Here is a 21,162-nt window from a genome sequence, read left to right as displayed (position 1 = left end):
CAAGCAGTGATCTTTATGTGCTCTGTCATCGATATGCAGTTATCTTATGTACTCTTAACTGCCTTAAAGACCCTGTTAGCATTCGCATCTTCCTGAGAAACACCCTCACACAACCAGAGAGTTTCATAAACGCCTCTTCTTATGAATGGAGACAGATCGCCACATCCGCTGCACTGGCACAGCCGCTAGCATGATGCCTATCCTCACGCAAGCCTGATAACGTCTATTTACAGTAGTATCTACACCCTTGGCAATGCCATCTGTACTGAAGGGCCTAGTTATCTCAAGCTCTCAACACCTCAAGACTCACTGCATCTCAACAAAATGCTGTTTCTGGGATATCTGCCTGAGAGGAGATCTGCAACGGACAGTCATGGAAATCCTCAAAACAGCCAGGTTATGGAAAAATTAATAACCAGTCAAAATAACCCAGCAAAAAAAAAAAAAAAATGGCATAGCTGATCACTACCATATATATGTTGTATGTTGTGTTCGGCCACTTAGACAAAGAAAATATTGTGCGACTGATGTGTAAAGTTTGCTTTGTTTTTAATATGTGACATTTAAGGACAGATTTATCTAAAAGACATTAAAAAATTCAATATAAAATAAAATTATAATTTTACAGCAGTGTCTGTCTGTGACTAACTGTACAGAAAAATATCAGAAAAGAAAGGAAATATATTAAACTTTGTGATCAAAAATATATATTTATAACAACAGTGTCTGTCCATGACTAGCTGTACAAAAAACATCAAAAAATGTGAAAAATGTGTGTATCAAAAATAAAAATAAAATAAAAAAATACATACAACACAGAAATAAAATAAAAATCTTTACAGCAGTGTTAGTCTGTGACCAAAAAAAAAGGAGGAAATATATGTAAACAATTTCTGCCATAAGAGTGCTAATTATTTCACAAACAAAACTTAGAAAACAAAGCAGAAAAAACAGTATCTTTCAAAGATTTAATTAGTAATAACCTGACAAACTTTGGCAAATTAAGGATTCATACACTAAACCAGCTTATAAGTGGAAATCATTTCAGCAGGGTAAAAACAACTTTCGCTCTGTCTCAAATATATGTTGCTCCATTTCAATGTGTTAAAACTAGAAATTGATTCAATTGTTGTTGTTTTCTGCAGCTTTTGTAGGTTTGTAAGTAACTTGATCTTCAGTGATTTATGCATCCATGCCCCACTTCCAACTCACTTCTGAAATCATGAAGGCAAACTCTTCACAATGCAGCAGGAAAAAACGAAAACAACCCTAACCTGCAATTCCCCTCGAAAACAAATACTGAACAACATGAAAAATGTTAGCATGCTTTCGGATGGGGTTGATCCGGAGGTGGGGTCTTGCAGAAATGGGAAAGCCCTTACCAGGCAATAGTTCAGTCCTCCCTAATGGAGCCACCCATCCAAAACGAGAGAGCAGCAGAACGCTTCCCAGGATAGAGGCGCATCCCACGATCCCACTCGCATCCGCACAATCTGCAGTCCCTCACTGCTGTACGGAGTCTCGCTCACACACTCCTCGCTCTTTCATTACACACAACTTACTCTACCTCACCGTGTTTCATAGTCGCAGTCGCTCTATCGCTACCTTTAAACTCTCTTCTTTTCTTCTGTCCTGTTTAACGTTACTGTATCTCTCCTCGTTCCCTCTTCACCACTCTCTCTCTCTCTCTCTCATTATGGATTCTGCTCACACTCGGCCGAATGCAGTGTGCTACGCCCTGAACCGCTAGTGGAGGACAATCTCCACGGATCAATGTGTAAAATCATCCCCCCCTCAGGGACATTGTGCAGGTTTATCCTCTGAAATACCAGGGGGAAACTGTCCAGGTGTGCAGAGAAACTTCTGCTGTGTGTGGGAAGGAACGAGAGAAACGGAGAGAATAACAAAGACAATACCGACAACAGAACATTGCAATTTCTAATGCAAGTCTCATGAGGCTGGTCCGTAATAAACCAGGAGTTGTGCGGTTCACAGACCTAAGAGGAAAAACAAAATGAAGAAAAGTGTGGCGCAGTTAATGTCAACTATCTGACATTTTGCAAGGCATTATGCATCACACTATTATGGAAATATTCATAGAAAATGAAGCTAGTCCAAAAATTTCGGGAAAGGGCAGTAGAGCCGGCAGCGTAATCAGCTATAAATGGCTTTTTTAAAAATAAAAAACAAAAAAAGATTTATGTTTAAACACCTGCAATACTCGCTGTGAGCTGAGAACGCTGTGTTCTGTACAAACTGTTCCTGGTTGTTTTTGATGGCTGAATGGCAGGCGAGATCTTTATTGGATGTAAAAATGTCTAACTGTCTCGCATGATATTCTGGTCTCTAAATATGGCTCAGGTCCCTCCTTCAATGTAAGTCTAGGAGATTTCATCATCTGCTAGGGGAAAATGATAACAGCACACGTCTCCTCAAAAAACACACAATTTGAGGTGTCATTCATACCTGTAAAACAATCAGTGCAGAGTGAGTTACATGCCGACCTTTAAAACTAAACAGTTATAGCAAAGACCAGTACTAATCAGATCCTGTGCCAGAAGTGTTTCCTCAGCTCATTTGAGAACACACAATGGGAAAAGGGATGAATTAAAAAAATATATATGCATGGATATAGATGGATATGAATGAAATATTCATTGCCCAGTGGGTTTCTGTGCCCTGTGATCTCACACAATAGAGAGCTGACAGCACAGCAGTAGAGCTGATGTCAATACTGATTATTCAGAGAAATTAACAACAGTGGGGGCGAGCGAGAGAGAGAGAGAGAGAGACAGAGAGACAGAGATGAGAGAGAGAGAGAGAGATGAGAGAGAGACAGAGATGAGAGAGAGAGAGAGAGAGAGAGAGAGATGAGAGAGAGACAGAGATGAGAGAGAGAGAGAGAGAGAGAGAGAGAGAGAGAGAGAGAGAGAGAGAGAGAGAGAGAGAGAGAGAGAGAGAGAGAGAGAGAGAGAGAGAGAGAGAGACAGAGAGAGAGAGAAACCCTGGCTAGAGTCAAGTCAAGTCAAGTCACCTTAATTTATATAGCGCTTTTAACAATGGAGATTGTTTCAAAGCAGCTTTACAGAGATAAACAAACAATTTACGGTAGCAGAGATTGTTTTGGCTTTATAGCAATTTTTGAATAATGTTATTTCCAGCTAAAGTTAGTTTTGATTGATTCTCTTTCAGCAAAATTATCATTTGTTATCAAATTAGGGGCCACTAAGACGACGGCGTTCTCTCTAAACAGACTTTAAACGCGAACCTGTGACCTGATGGCGTTCACATGCGCATTAAGAAATGATTCTATAGTTATATTCGTTTGGATATATGTGTGCGCAGGTTTGTAATTTCCCTACAAACCATGCATAAACAAACTACTTGTCTTGCAAGATAAAGAATTTGGTTATATTGTATCACTAAAGCGCAGAGGGAATAGAGAACTGACAGCACTGATCAAGATTTGAGAATGGCAAGTTCACCAAAAACCCCAGCAAAAGCTAACTTCAGTAGCCGATGATGACAATAATTAAAGAGCAGTGTTGCTATTATTACCTATTACCTACTAATCCCGAATGCAGCAGAAAGAGAGGTCTTTAATGAGCCGAAGAGACACACGTTCCTCAGAAAACTGCACTGGTTGCCAATTGATTCAAGGCACTGACGTTTGCCTTCAGAACAACCACTGGCTCTGCTCCCCTAAACTCATTACCTCAGACCTATGCGCTCTCCAGAAGCGTGCGTTCTGCAAGTGAACGGCGCCTTGTGCTCCTATCCCAAAGAGGCACAAAATCACTTTCACGGACCTTTACCTTAATTCTTCCAACCTAGTGGAATGACCTTAACTCAACCTGAACTGCTGAGTCTTCAGCCATTTTCAAGAACACATCTTTTTCGTCAGCACTTGACCCATTAATACTTACACTTACTATTCTATATCCATTTAAAAAATAAAATAAAAATAAACTTGCTTTGTGTATTGTGCTAGAATAACTGACTAGTCACGGCACTTGCATATTGTTGCCCGATTGTTGATTACTTCTATTGCTCTCCTCATTTGTAAGTCGCTTTGGATATAAAGTGTCTACTAAATGATTCAATGTAAATGTAACAAAAAAAATTTTGATAATTCAAATATCCTTAATTTAGATGATATATTGCCTTGGCAACTACCTAAAATAAATGAAAGTACTAAAATTACTAAAGCTAAAAATGAAATAAAAAAGCTTATACATAGAAATATTAACAAATAAGACAAAAACACATAACAAAATTAGTCAAATTAAAATGAAAACTGATAATATAAAAATAAAATAAAAATGTTATAATGAATACTATAATATATAAATACAAAAAAATGAAGAGCAGGTTTATTAATAATGCCAAAACATAATATCAACAGATGTGTATTTGGCAGGTCGATTAATCGCCGATAACAGCAATCGCTTGGCCGATTAATAGTGTGATGATAGTTCTATTTAAAAATCAAATGACAGCATTATGATTGTATAGAAACAATGTTGATGTGAAATTTGAAAGAATTATAGTTAATACTGTTGATTTTTTTGTGGATATTTAAATTGTATTAGCTGTATTGGCCACTCTGCTCTCTAGTTTTCAGTATCGACATCAGCCATCGAAAAACACAGATCAGCTGGGAACCAATAGTTTACAATGGCACGTGAGACATGCACGAAAATGTAGAAATTAAACAAACACTTATTTGACCTTGAGTAAAAAAAATTAAATAGGTTACAAAAAACATTTAATCGACAAGCAAGCAGATCTGAACTGACACATCACAACCTTTCTAATCATCCAAGATGACAATCTCAGAAATGGCCATATATTGGCAGATCAATCAATCAGGGCTGTGTTTCCCATACAACGACGTAACAAGCGGTAACAAGCTGGTTCACTACCATAAGCCACGAATTATCTGAAGTTCGGTAAAAACCTCATGCGAATAAAGCTGGTGAAAGTGTGTTTCCATCAAACGGCTTTAAAGCGGATAAAACCCTGTGTGTGATGACGTCACATGCTGTTTTGCGATCAAATTGGTATATCGAATTGATTTGAGACATGTTAAGGTGTTTCCATTCATTTTATCACCGAATTGCACAACATTCAAGCCAACATTTGCGAACAAAGTTTTACTAGGCAAAATGGATCGCACCATAATAACGTTTCCATCCGCGTTTATCGCATAAGCCGTTTATCGATCAAGATAAAATCCGACGAGACCGATCGTATTTCATTTGAGTCGATATTCATGAAATTCAATCGAATTTTACTGTTTCCATAAGGCATTTTTCATTCGATATCACTTAATGCGGATAAAAAACGTGTGGATGGAAACGCTATAACTAGCCAGTCACGACTGTTTGTTTCCCGAAACCGTATTGTCGCAAATTGGTCGTTCAACCACGTTGGTGATGTCACGCAGGTGGTGGAGTAATAACTTTCTTTAATTAATCTGTTTGAGATCGAATAATGCTAGATGTTTTGCTATAAATCACGGATGGCATCTGAGGACTAATTCTCATTTTTCTGTTTTTTATTTTGCTTTATTTCCAGATTCAATCATAGGCTCGGTGCTTTAAATATCGTGACAAACTAAAAGACGTAAATTACATTGTTATGTATTCTAAATAAAAGATATAGATTGCACTGAATGTCAGCTTGCTTATTTTGCTCAAGATAAGGATTTATTAAGTCCACATGTCATGCAATCTAGAAACTCTTCTTCTAACCACAGCTCGAGATCTGTCGCTCACACACACAACTCTGCGATGCTGTTTGCGAATGTTCGTTGGAACGATGGTTTCGGGAAACACCGACTCGATGAACTGCTGATAACGACAGAACTTGCGACCATTGTTGGCTAACGATGCTTTTGGGAAACGCACCCCAGTCTGATCATACTCACAGTGAGTGTTTATCTGCAGGACACGCAGCAAATGGTTCTTTATGTCACATTTAAGTAGCCTACATGTTTTTAATACACATTTTAAATATCAATATCAGCCCATATTTTGCATAATTAACATTATTCCCACAGGTAATACAACCTCAGTCTGCTGTTTTTTGGGAAATCCCCCTTGTGAATATTAAGTGTGTGTGTGTGTGTGTGTTAAGTGCTGAGGTGGCACGGCGCCATGCATCAACCACACGACCCGGCCAGCGCCTGCCAGATGGGGTCCGTCCGCCCTGATCCAGCACAAACTGAGCAGCACTTCTTCTACAAAACCTGATATACGTCGTACACCGAAGCTGAATCACCAATTTGATGCAGCCAATATTAAATTCATAAAGATTTATTCAGACAGAAACGGTTAGTGAATGCCATTAAATTGTCAGGGAATACAGTAACCCACAATTATCACTGTAGACATTATAAAGATCATCCTGTCAGGCTTTCAAGTCCCTGATGGAAGATATGAATTTCCTGACAATAATCTAACCTACATCCAGCCCATAAAATGACCTATATAGACGACAATACATGAATCTAGCAGCTCGAGTCCATCTAATTAACCCAAAATTTGGCAAAATGTCCCAATTTTAGCTCTAAAGAAGCGTGTGATTTCATACACTATGAATTAACAGTAAGTGTCACAGATTCCTGTGTAATCTTTAATTGTTTCCATTAAAAATAATGAGGTATGGTTATATCATATCTAACGACCATTGTCCAGTTTTTTAGTCATGAAATGACTAAGCACATTTTGCTGACAGAGTACATTTAGGACACTTTTTTTCCCACATTTTTGCAACCATCGTGGGGAAAACCTGTGTGTAAGAAATAATCTGTAGTATGTTAAATTTTTCTGCTCTCATGGGTCACTCAACCCAACCCCATTTCCAGATACGACCAAGACGAAAAACCTTTGTCATTGCGCAAGAGCCTCTTTCACTGATTGTTTCATGATTTATACGCTAAACAGAATGGCTATCCTGAGCCGGGGAGATTTACGGCTGCGCTGGAGCGTTTGTGTGATGTGTGCAATACTGGTCCGATCAGGCACGAGCTGGGCAAGAATGACGCAAACACCCCATCCAGACTGATATGTTGAATGGGACATTTCCTATTTATGCCAAGACTACTTAGGAGACAAACAATGGCTATGTTCACATTGCCAGTCCAAATCCGATAATTTGTGTATCCGATTGGAATCTGATGTAAATTATTGACTGTCCATGTTGTGTATTTCGCAACAGTTAAGATGCGGTTTGTGTGTTCCCATGCTGGTCTTTCGTTTTCTGGAATATCTGCATTCGCTTCTATGGCAATGACGTTGCATTGCACCAAAACCACCAACAACAACATCAACATGGAGGCGTTTGCAATAGAGATGTTGTCTTATTTACAAAATGCCAATATGTAGCCACTGTGTTTTCTAAGGCAGCGACAGAAATGTAGGAAACGTGCGGCTTTATTCAGTGCTGTCATCTCTGCTGGTCTCAAAACATGTTTTCGTTATATTGTCCTTTTCTGCTCGACCGGCACTTGCAACAACACCACTTTCTTTTTTGCAGCTTTTTTCTTTCAGCATGCTTTCAATAACAATGTCTGACATGTTTATGTTTTACCTGGTTTTAGAAAGTTACACAAACCATGCTAAATTAGATTTCCAGAAATCGCATTTGAATAGGATTTCAAACCACATATGAATGTAGCTCAAAACCGATAAGCCTATGTAAAAATCTCATTTTTATTTGTTTGTTTTTTGCTGTTCACACTTGCTAAATGTGATCGGATTCCAATCGGATATGCATATCGGATTCAGACTGAACAATGCTAAACTGCAGCAAATCCACTTCTTTCCCCCAATTTAAATATTACACATCACCAATCCCAGATATAATTTAAAAGGATTTAAAAGAGAACGAAGCTGAGACCGAATAACGAGTGTTAAAATGCTGCAAGCATGCATATTCATTAAAATACAACTTAAAGGTGCATTGCGCAACTTTTCATGTTAAAAATACCTGTTTTTCTATCCCTATACATGCTTAAAGAACTGCCTGATGGGCTGAATGAGCCCTTCTCTGCGCACTGAGATTGCCTCTATAATCCTGTACAGTAAAATATATAAGAGGGATTCGGGCTCGAATTTGAGACTGGGCGTGACGTCATGCGCGTTCACGCTCACCAGGCTATGTCTCGCAGGTTTGTGTATTCGCCGGCGCCGCCATTCTCCGCATCAGCGAAGACAACTCGTGCGTCAAAGGTAGAAGATGGATTCAAAGAGACCGGCTTGTAGTCCATTCCAAACCCCAACGCAAACTCCACGTAAAGTAAAGAAAAGAAAAATGTTGTCTAGTGCCACCAAAAGGTCCAAATTGGAGTCAGACAGGCGTCGGAGTAAGACGAGAGTCAACCTCGGGAAGGCATTCAACAAATGGAGAGATCTCCGGTCTGCTCTTGGTCTCAAACAGGATCCTCAGTTGGCTTTTTTTCTTGATAAAACGGTAAGATGTCTTATAAAATATAAAATGTCTGATACGGCCAATCTATGACAACAAATGACGATGCGTAAAATGTGTAATGCTTTAGCGTAAGCTAGATAAATGTACAATCAGATTTGGTTTTACTACCATTGTCAGTGAACAGGTTAATAGGAATTGTCTTCGGAAGAATAGTACAACATAAAACATATCCCATAAAAGATGCTAAAGTTACCTATGTTTTTGTGTATGACCTACCGGTAGCCTTGTGTACTTTGCTAACACGATAAGGTGCTCATGTCCTTGACCAACAAGGAAGAACGCCGTTGCATTGGCTATATTTTCTTTTTCGTAAAAAATAGTAAATTGTTCCCGGGAATGTGAATTCGGCGGATTAGCCTGTTTGGCTTTTACAGTAACGTCATAGTGCCATTTGATTGTTTATTACCGTGAGACATTTGAGTGTACTTTGTTGACCAACTGTGTATGGTATGATTATTATTTTGAGCTTTTACAAAGTATTATATTGTTCATGAACGTGTTTCCATAATAATACACTCATAAGTGGATACAGTAAACACATAAAACAGTTCAACATACATGGAGATAGATTGAAACAAAAACCGAACTTTTCTACTACCCCCGATTTCCCCTCACACATAAGTGTGTAATTTACTCAAATGCCTTTCCTTTCATATATTTAAAATGACTTGCAGATTTATAACTTTATTACCTCTGAAGACATTATGACTGTCAACAAAAGATTTGTGCGGCTGATGCTCTTTTGGTTATGAACAGCTTGTGCAAGCGTGCGTGTGCGTGTGATCCATGAGCGTGCACATCTCTGGTTGCAGTTTTGCTTGTCGCCAGAGGGGGCATAGTTCTGCAAAAACTCAGAAACCTGCGCTATGCACCTTTAATACTGCATAATATTTACATATTAAATTAATGTTTACTATTGCATTTTATTACATTAGTACAAATAACTAACTCATGTTAAGTAAAGGTCAAAATTAATCTGTTTTTGAGTGTGCGTGTGCACAAAACCTAAAAATATTAGCACAAAAACATTCAAGTTCCTCATCGAGAAAGCGGAAACAATATGTTTTTCATCCATCATACTCACAAAGGCAATTACATTCAGTTCAGCTGGATTAATTGATATAATTTGTTTAGTTCAGAAGCCCTTAGGCGCTGCATTTTCTGCAAGTCCCACCAATGAAAACCCAATTTGAACCGTACTGAACATCTACACCAAAAAGAGGCAGTGGTGAATCTAATGACTTTTATACTGTAGCACAAATGATACCAACACAAAACTTTAATAGTTCATGTTAGGGGTTTGTTCAAATTCATAACCCTTAAATATGATCAGTAATAAAAGTGATGCTTACGTCAACCAGCACTACTAATAAAACATTTAGTATTGCTTCAGGCCCACAGGATATATTATATTTTGGTACAATGCAGCAAAGCTTCCAGGAATATAATCCATATAGTTATGTACTATATTTTGGCATTTAGACAGATGTTGCATATGTAGTATCTCCTGTAAAACATACACTAAGCACGTACAGCAATGCTTTGCAAGGCCACAGTCCTGTTTTAAACATTTAATGTGTGTTCTTGAGTTAATAGTGGCAACCATCCTCAATACTCAAGGGGGCTGCAGAGTTTCCTTCAATATCTGTGTCATTAAACCAGATGTGTTGTTATCAAGGTAGCTATAAAAATACTGACAGCTTAACTTTAACAAATTGCATAGCAAGATTCTCTGATCGTCGGCAGTGACATTTAGAGTAACTAATATACGAGAGCTATCTGTTAGCATTCACATTTCAGAAGTAAAAAATGTATGGCTAGAATTGTTTATGCTCACATCATTTCATAAAGAACGAGTGTGACGTAACATGTGGATCAAAGGTTTGGTAATGTGCAGTGTGACACATGGGGAGGAGAGGTCACTGTTTAAATAGCTGGGATGGCCAATGAATTATTGATCTTCCTGAAGTCTATTCACACACTCACAAACCAGCATGTAAGCAGATACCCATACATAATCACCACATTGTTACGAATATGTAAGACAATGTTTTTTTTTCTTAGAAATACATCTGAATAAGGATTTGTCTTATATTCAGGGTTTAGACTTTTACATGCCAGTAACACACCCGCTACAATAGGTGCCGCCAAATACACGTAGATGTGTGCACAGAAATATGGTGTCAGAGTGTAATGTTAGAAGATCGCGAGTAAAAAGACACAGAAAAGCTTATGACTGTCATGTTTGCGTGCCTCGCTGACGGCACCAAACTCCCCCCTTACGTGATCTTAAAACACAGAACACACATTTCAAAACTACAATAAGTTTTCACTTCTAGTGTTTATGAAATTGTGGTAGGCTACATGGTTTTCACTATGAGATGAATAGCCTAATTGTTATATTATTCATGCGCTACGGGTTATTTTTATGGTATGCCAAAAAGTGTTTATTTGTGCACTGTTCGAATTCTGTGTACACTCTTTATGGAGCGGGTCAAATTGACCCTAATTGGATTCAATACAATTCCTCAAAAATCACACTATGAAAAACAACAAAGATTTAGATGCAAACTGTAAACTTTTAATATCAACATTATTTTGTCAAACATTACAAAAACATTATATCTGAAAATATGATTTATAAAAATGTTTTTAAACCAATTTTTGACAAAATTGGAAAATAAACAGTATATTGACTTTTTTTGCATATACATTTTTTTTTTTTTTTTTTTTTTACATTTTATGCTTTGAACTTCGTAACTGAACAATAAAATTTTGCTGTATAATGAAATTTTTAAATGTTCCTAAGTTAACTTTCCCTAGTTTCCTAAGACCTAGTTCCCTAGTTAATAATAATAATAATAAATTTTATTTATAAAGCACTTTCATAAAAGAATCTCAAAGTGCTAGTTCACTCACAGGGAAGTGAGAAACCAAACATAACAAAAACATACATCAAATAAATGTTTTTTATTAATTTGTTGGCTCTATGAAGCTGCCTTTGAAAATCCTACATAAAAGTTTTGGTTAAAAGCGAAGTATTTTAGATATCTTGAATATTGAAATGAGAGCTTATTTTACTATCTGTGTCTGACAAAGATTTTCATCTGTAATTTGCAAATAATTCTAAACACTGTGATTTTAGCTTTTTCAAGTGTGTTTGGTTAGGGTTAGAGCACTTTTAGATGCACTTGCACGTTAGAACTGGAGTTGAAGTGTCCTTACATACAGAAAATAAATGCAGAAAATACATACAGAAAATAAATGTTTTAATTTTGTGTCTGTACAGTTGCTTTTGAATGGCTGTCTATGAGGGTCAAATTGACCCGCGAACATCACGAACGTAATAGTAATTTTGTTTGTATATGTCAAAACACATCAGCATGTTCAAACTTTGCATGCATGTTCATAATGATAAATGAGAAAAAGACACAAAATATCAAGAAAAAAAACAAAGGTTAACCAGTATTTCCAACAACTAGAAAATCGAAACGGGTCAAATTGACCCGCAACATAACACAAGGGTTAAATGTGTTCATTGGTACATTTTAGCAGTAGGCTATTTACCACACTTTCAATACTTAAAATTTAATGTGAAATGTATGCAGCATCAAAATGATTTTAAAACAAAAGCATTTTCTTTATCAAAAAGCCTGTTTTCAAAATATACATCTTGATACGTCGGAACAGAACGGTATATTGAAAAAACACACAAGTTCACTCAGCCTATAAAAGATAAATATTTAACGCTCACTCAAACAAGGGTCTTAAACTGCTTCTGCTGTAAGACAGTGACTGTGCAGGAGTTTATAACTAACAGCCCGACATGGACGTTCGTTTAACGGGTTCACTTGCCTAAAGACGGAGGATGTGAAAATAATGACAGGAAGAAGAATTTACTGAATTACAATTCAATGAAATTCACTACACAGTCAGACAAGATAAACTTCAATTGTCCAACACAAGAAACAAAAGTAAATCAACAATTCCTTTTTGATTAAGTAAGCCTATTATTCCCTGGTAGATTATTATTTTACATACGGCACATTTCTGCTAGTTTAATACTGTAAAAAAAAAAAATACGAAAAAAACCCATGAACACAGCTATCAAACGATTTTCCACATAATGTCCACTACATAGTTTTTTAAGTAAAATAAATATTAATAATAAATAAATATTAAATAATAATATAAATAAGTTATTAACATATATACATACATATAATACAATAATAAAAATACAAATTAAGTGTTCTTCCACCATAAAATGAAAGTTAGTTTTTTACATAAATATTATAAATATGAATAGTTATTAAATATAAAAATCTATTATACACAATGAAGTGTACACAAATGTACAAAAATAAAATGTATTATTAAAAGAGAAACCAACAGCAATTTAATTCAAACGATAGTTCTACATCCTGTTTAAATATGAATGTCACACAACTTCAGTAGAGCAGGGCTTCTCTCTCTCTCTCTCTCTCTCTCTCTCTCTCTCTCTCTCTCTCTCTCTCTCTCTCTCTCTCTCTCTCTCTCTCTCTCTCTGCTTTACTCAGCTTCTGCAAGTAATGCTGCAATGCAGAGGTTTATCCGGGAATATAAAGCTAGAGGGCGCATTCAGCGGAGTGATTCACCCACCGGTTTTCTCTCTCTCTCTCTCTCACACACACACACACACACACACACACACGGTTCATTAACACAGTCAGCTAGGTAAGCAGAAGTCTGTCAGGTGTAGCGTCACACTGCACTGCATTAAATGTGGGATAGTCCTATTGATATATCGCTGACTTAAAATAAACGCTGCAAAAATAATTGTACTAATCAGTACTTTTTGACTTGTTTTCCAGGAAAATATCTAAACAACCCTATATGATATCACTAAAAAAGCACAGATCGACATATATTTCCTACTGAAACAGGAAATTGAGTTTTGTTTTCCTGAAGAATAAATATACATTTTAAATGTGTACTAAAAGTTAATTTGATCAACTTTAGTGCACTAGCTGCATATAGATGGAATATGAAAAGAAATGGTCATTGGAGTATTTGTATTCTGCACAAGTTTCAAAGCCTTCAAAGTTTTGTCCTATTGCATTTAACAACCATTACTTCAAAATCAAGCACAGATCTCTCTATGGTCATTTCCTGATTAATATTCAATTTTTAGTTCAATATGGTGTGCTTGTACGAAAGTAGCATCACACGCCCTCTAAAAAAAAGAGGGAAATGGATGTCAAAACCATGTCAAATGCAGTGCAAGTACAAATTTCCATTATGAGTCAGCATCAGAAGGTTTGGATGACATTTTTATTACTCTGAACGGTAATTGAATTTGTATGGAAGGCTGAAGAGCTTCATTCATTGTCGGCCGCTGGCGTGCTGCTTTTATCGAGAGAATACCCTGCTTTAGCATCTATCACACACACTGCACCAGGACACTGCCTTGTTTCTTAATCAAAGCAATTACAATCAAAAAGCTTTCATATCATCTGAAATGTAGCCACAGGACTCTCCTGCTTCATGGCAGGCTTAACTTAATAGGTTAAATGACTAAATGAATCTCATGTAAACTATCAGGCATCACTTCACTTTAAAAAAATAAATCTGTTTATACTTATTTATACATGTATTTATTTAAATATTAATAATTATAAAAATGTATATAAAAATGTATATAATGTATACATTATATACAGTAGAGGTCAAAAGTGATGTCCGATGGGGACATTTGTTTTTAATGACCCTACAAGTTTGATTAAAACAAAATATGAGGGAAATGAATTTTTTTTTTTTTATATATATATATATTTTAAATATCAAGAAAGAAGAAAACACTAAACTTCTTTTAAAGGGATAGTTCACCCAAAAATTAAAATTCTGTCATTTTTCACCCTCACGTCCTTCCAAACCTGTAAGACTTTCGTTCATCTTCGAACACAAATGAATTTCTGATGAAATCTGAGAGATTTCTGTCCCTCTATTGACAGCTACGCAACTACCACTTTGACGCTTCAAAAAGTTCATAAAGAGATCGTAAAACTAATCCATACGAATTGAGCGGTTTAGTCCACATTTTCTGAAGAGACTCGATCGCTTTATATGATGAACAGATTTAATTTAGGGCTCATATTCACATTTAAACATTGACCAGCGAACATAAACAGAAGCTCAACCGAATCTGCTTGACGCGCGAGAACAAACCTTATTGGTTCTTACAGAAGCTCAAACGTGATGCGTAACACGAGAACATACCTCATTGGTCCTTACAGAAGCTCAAACGTGATGCGTAACACGAGAATGAACCTCATTGGTTCTTACAGAAGCTCAAATGTGATGCGTAACACGAGAAAGAACCTCATTGGTTCTCACAGAAGCTCAAACGTGATGCGTAACACGAGAAAGAACCTCATTGGTTCTTGCTGAAGCTCAAACGTGATGCGTAACACGAGAATGAACCTCATTGGTTCTTACAGAAGCTCAAACGTGATGCGTAACACGAGAAAGAACCTCATTGGTTCTCACAGAAGCTCAAATGTGATGCGTAACACGAGAACATACCTCATTGGTTCTTACAGAAGCTCAAACGTGATGCGTAACACGAGAACATACCTCATTGGTTCTTGCTGAAGCTCAAACGTGATGCGTAACACGAGAATGAACCTCATTGGTTCTCACAGAAGCTCAAACGTGATGCGTAACACGAGAATGAACCTCATTGGTTCTTACAGAAGCTCAAACGTGATGCGTAACATGAGAATGAACCTCATTGGTTCTTGCTGAAGCTCAAACGTGATGCGTAACACGAGAATGAACCTCATTGGTTCTCACAGAAGCTCAAACGTGATGCGTAACACGAGAACATACCTCATTGGTTCTTGCTGAAGCTCAAACGTGATGCGTAACACGAGAATGAACCTCATTGGTTCTCACAGAAGCTCAAACGTGATGCGTAACACGAGAATGAACCTCATTGGTTCTTACAGAAGCTCAAACGTGATGCGTAACACGAGAATGAACCTCATTGGTTCTCACAGAAGCTCAAACGTGATGCGTAACACGAGAATGAACCTCATTGGTTCTTACAGAAGCTCAAACGTGATGCGTAACACGAGAATGAACCTCATTGGTTCTTACAGAAGCTCAAACGTGATGCGTAACACGAGAATGAACCTCATTGGTTCTCACAGAAGCTCAAACGTGATGCGAAACACGAGAATGAACCTCATTGGTTCTTACAGAAGCTCAAACGTGATGCGTAACATGAGAATGAACCTCATTGGTTCTTACAGAAGCTCAAACGTGATGCGTAACATGAGAATGAACCTCATTGGTTCTCACACATCAAATTAATGTTTATATGTGAATAAAATACTAAATGCAATCTGTTTATCATATTTATCGAGTCTCTTCAGAAAATTTTGGACTAAACCACTCAATTCAGATGCATTCGCTTTACAATCTCTTTACGATCTCGGAAGGTGGTAGTTGCGTAGTTGTCAATGGAGGGACAGAAATCTCTCAGATTCTTGGTCTTGCGGGTTTAGAACGACATGAGGGTGAGTAAATAATGACATTAATGAGTTTCATTTTGGGTGAACTATCCCACTGACTAAGGTATTCATCTGACAAAATACCAAAAAAAAGGCAAAATACAGCTATGTTTTATTATACTTAAAAAAAAAAGCATAGAAAACCAAAAAGCTCACAGGAACAGCAACAGCAACATAATCAGTTATTAATATTTCATTGGTTCTTTCTTGCTTTTTCATGTGTTCATAATTTCTTTGTATGACAGCCAGGCCAAAAATTATGTCTGAACAATTTGGCATGTTTCACTGCGTTATCACACACAAAAAAACAAAAACAATTGACTGCAAGCACAACTACTCAATAAGCTAACAAACATCGTTAAGCAAAATTTTATTTATTATTCCTTTTTTTTTTTACTATGGGGTGGATGTTGTCAAAGCTCAAACACTTTCAACTCGCTGTGTAATATCATTACACACTCTTCATCAGAATGCGACCAGAAAGATTGGCTTGAGCCCATTTGGTCTAATTAACAACATGATCAATAATGGGGCTTTCTACTTCAATTACTCTTCAGCCCAAAGATGCATAACAGAGCAAATCAGGAAATATCAAACTATGGCACGTCACTGATACATAACCTTTTTATAAATACTTTGTCCAATGCAAGCATGCTCTCAATTAAATGAGAATGTCCCACTTTTATGCCTTTTAAAAAACTATCGAACATCATATAAAGAGTCGTCTGGTTTCTTCCTCTATCTTTTTCTTCACCACTTTTCACCTGTTCACAGTGGCATTGAAGCACACTTATCTGTGAAGCTGCTTTCAAATGACTTGTGAACATTTTGAATTCAAAATGGAACTATATGAAACTATTCAACTTGCAGAAGGACAGTCATCCATTACCCAATTCTATACATAAATACAGAAGATTTCAGAGCTATTTCTCTAATATAAATAGATGTTTTGTTAAACAAAGAGCTGTACAACCAGTCAAAAAATGGCATACGCAAATGTTGAACTGTAATTTAAACTTCCAATAAAATATGTCATGCAAATCTGTATACAAATCAGTTAAGCTTAGCTGAGGAACTCTGCTACTTTCTGCTAATTCTGATGTAATGCTGTAAAACATATAACAAACTGAGGCTCTTAACACTAATCAAATAGTACTTACAAATTACAATATGGTTCATTTTGCCGAGGTCCATGAACAAAAAGAGGTAAACAGGCCAACAGTCTTATTCTGATTTTTACAAGGGCTGTCATTTTGTTGTTTCTACTTCAAGGCAGGGCACTGCTGTATGATTGCTAGGTGGTTACTTACTGGCCAAAGTAAAAAAAAAAAAAACTTAAAAAAACCTGATAATAATAATCTTTTTGCCATAAATGATGGCATAAATGAAAGCATTTCAGACTGAATCTGTTCATAAACACTCAAAACACGTCTGGCCAGTTGCAGACCCACTGTGCAGTTATTTTGATTGATAACGAAATCCATTTCCAAGACTGCAGACCCGCTGAAGGAAACAGATACGCCTTTGGGAAAAGGTAACATGTGCGTCATTCTGTCTGAAAAACAACTTTTGGGCCAGCATTAAATTTGCATTTGATAGCATCACAGTGAGGCTGAAATTTAAAGGGATAGTACAGACAATAATGACAATTCTGAGATTATTTGCTGACTTTCTTCTATGGAATAGTCCTCGGTTGCCGCATATTTAAAGGGGTTATATGTAGAATTCAGAAACCGTGTTATTAGCGACACCGGTGGCCGATAAGTGAACTGCACCCAGCGACTTACTGCTCGCGTGTTAACATCTACGAGACTGAACGTGATTAAAGGTCCCGATATACTCAAGGTGAAGTTTTTTTCGTTCTTCGCTTAGAAGTACAAAGTTGTAAATATCTTTGTACTGTAAACGAACATCCCGACGCCATCCACGCTGCTGAGGGCAACGTTTAGAATTAGATGAATATGTAAAAAAAATGTATAATGTTTTAAAAAATGTTAAAGTATATTTGAGACTCTAGAATATATAGATATGGCTATGTTACACTATAGTAGCCTATAATCCCTTTTTCTTTGCATGTCACATTGACATTACAGTACAGAATGGTTATTTTGGCATTATAACTGATTTATAAAAATCAGTTGGAGAAGTTTTATTACAAGCTGTTCATACATTGGTAATACAAAAAAATGAAAATTCTTTTGTTTAATATTTGTCTTTTGTATTAAAATAGTTTTCAGTTAGGAAATAAAATAAAATATTAAGATGAAAAACTTGAAATGTTGCAACTGACTGAAATAAGTTTAAGAAGTACTAAAATTATTAAAACAAAAACAAAGTCAAAGATACATTTCTAAAAGAAAACAACAACTAATAATGACAAAAGAACATAACTTAAACTAAATGCAAACTATATAAAATATACTAATAAAAGCTAATTTAAAATATGAATACCTATTATAATAGTACATAACACTTATGATAGTCTTCAGAATATATACTTTTGTGTTCTACAGAAGAATGAAAGGTTTGAAACAACATGAGTGTGAGTAAATGATAGAATTGTAATTTTTGGGTGAACTATATCCTTTTAAGAAACTAATCAAATACATATATATCACATTCACAAGGGTTCCACAGTAAAATCGAAATTTATTGTGTCTTAATTTCTCATTGAAGACGTAAAGACAATGGTCTCCTTTTAAGAGGATGAAAATGATTGATGTGGCCATTAAAAGCTATGAGGTCATTTCCAGGAATTGTCCTCTTATCTGACTTGTCATTTTCAGGGCGTTTCACGGCCATTGTCTCCTGTCAGCTCGGATCTCCCCGTTAGTGCAAGCCGAACTGACGACTGCAGCGCAGGCAATCTGAACTCACTGCTGCATTTCTAACACTGCAGTGGCAGTGTTAACCTGATATCACTGATGCCCTTGTCAAAATTTTGGCATGTTGGTGGAAAAGTACAAAAGGCAAGGTTCACCCTGAATAGATGTGGGCAGATAGCAAGCAGAAAACACAATCTCAGGATGTGCAAGCTTGATGCAGTTAGTTTTTAAGATACCATACATTGGGTTCATAATCAATAAATAAATAAAATCTATAAAAATAAATAAAAATTTGCATGATATGCCAAATAATTAATCTAATTATTCATAACTGATAGCATATACCAATGTTTGCTGAGAGAATTAAAGCAAAAGTTTATATTATATAAGTATATATTACATAAATAATGTGAAGTTATTTTGAGAATGGGGGTTAAAATGCACTATTCAAACTTAAATGGTTGTAATTCAAGAATGCTTTGGAATATAGACCTAAGTTTGGTCTTGTTTTAAAGGAAACACTCAGCAGATTATTGCTGAAGTGAAAACACTTCAAAAAATGAAAGTATGAAAAAGTTATAGAAGGGTTATTAATTTACAGTAAATCAAATATACTGTACTATATATTATAAAAAATATATATTTTACAAAATATTTTTTACTCTAAAATTACTATAAAATCAAAGCTATATATCTAACCAAGTAGTGTTCCAAATTTGAAGTTGATATCACAAAAAATTGAAGTTCCCATGAGATTTTGTTTTGGCGTAGTACCAAAAATAGCCACCGGGTGACATACATTCCATTGAATTTAGTTGTATACATTCTGCCTTAACAAATTAATACATTTTTGTCCAAATATCAATTCTGTCACAAAATTTGGAACCTTGAGACTTAGACCTTTCTGACAATATGTGTTTTGTCAAGATTAGAAAAGGTTTTGATCATAAATTATGAAATATAATAAAGCCCAAAAGGGGAGGAGCCTGATAAAATAATTTGGAGTACCATTTCTAGGAATAGTTCACTTAAAATTTTAAATCCTGTCATCATTTACTCACCCTCAAGTTGTTTCAAATCTGTATGAATTTCTTTCTTCTGCTGAACACAAAAGAAGATATTTTGAAAAATTATCTGGTTGATGACAGAATTTTCATTTTTAAGTGAACTATTCCTTTAAGGTCATTACTTCACATTATTTATGTAATATATACTTATATAATATAAACTTTTGCTTTGAACATTATTTACATAATTTATATATATATATATATATATTTTTTTTTTTTATATATATATAGATTTATATGCTACTTTTGAATGGCGATCACCATCAGTGGTAAAAGACACATTTGAAACTTATTTGGTTCAGTTCAAAAGACATATTTGAAAGACTTGGTTAAAAAACAACAGATTACACGGACACTGGATTAACACACAAAAAAAAAGAAAAAGCACAGCTGATGCAGCAAGTGTATCTGTTTATGAACAGGAAACCCCTTAAGGATAACCGGCACGCGTTGAGCTTTTCAGCACATACTGTGAACAAGTGAGTCAGCAGTCCTCTGGTAAAGCTGTGAGAGCAAATTAGCTGCAGTGCTACACAGAAACTACACTCATTTGGCAGCTACACTCAGATTAGAGTGAGCAGAGAGACGGCGAGCACCTGCGGAGGGAGTCACGGCCTCACAGTGAGGGAGAGGATCTCTTTAACAAGTCCTCTCCTCCGCAGTGTCTTTCTCTCTCCCGCGAAGGTCGAACAAATTAGGCCAGTCAGAAACTCTGGCCCACATCTACACTCTCTGAAGACACTTCACATGACTCGCGTCAGGGCTTCAACACTAGTGCCGTGTGCCGCTGTGACCTGCGCATGAAGAGCGTTAGAGATTCAGTGACAGAAGGGCGATGATACTATTTAAACAGAATATGTAATGTATATAATATGATGATCCTTTTCTGAATACTCTCAATGTATGTAGAGTCCAATTTTAGGTATTCTAATTTAAAGCCTGATTGAAAAGTGTTGTTGTGTTGTTATTGTTAACTAAAACTGAAACTTTCGAGAAATTGTTTTTGTTTAATTGTTTCATTTAATTAAAATAAAGCAGAAATAAAATATAATTATAAGACACGTAAACCTAATAAACTTAGAAATGTTGCCATTGCAACTAACTAAACTTTTAGCACTAAAACTATATACAGTCACCATGAAATAAAAATAAATTAAAGCTACATAGAGATATTAAATATAAATATATTACATAAGCACATATCAAAATTACTTA

General features: G+C 36.1%; 1 protein-coding gene across 5 annotated transcripts in view; it reads right to left on the bottom strand.

The window, feature by feature from the left end:
* LOC130104149 (synaptotagmin-2) overlaps nt 1-21,162 on the bottom strand; it is a 46,923-nt gene that overhangs the window by 17,089 nt on the left and 8,672 nt on the right. Inside the window, exon 1 of one of the 5 annotated variants that reach the window (XM_056270594.1) lies at nt 1,383-1,404. The exons of 3 other annotated variants lie outside the window; for them this stretch is intronic. The gene's annotated coding sequence lies outside the window, so the exon portion shown is untranslated. Of the gene's footprint in view, nt 1-1,274; nt 1,295-1,382; nt 1,405-21,162 lie in introns of those variants that run through there. One more of the 5 variants, XM_056270595.1, reaches the window with a different exon arrangement.

Source organism: Rhinichthys klamathensis, unplaced genomic scaffold (assembly GCF_029890125.1).
Source record: "Rhinichthys klamathensis goyatoka isolate OS25496 unplaced genomic scaffold, OSU_Roscu_1.1 h1tg000303l_1, whole genome shotgun sequence".
NCBI classification, from domain to species: domain Eukaryota; kingdom Metazoa; phylum Chordata; class Actinopteri; order Cypriniformes; family Leuciscidae; genus Rhinichthys; species Rhinichthys klamathensis.
This window is presented reverse-complemented; position numbering and strand designations above follow the sequence as displayed.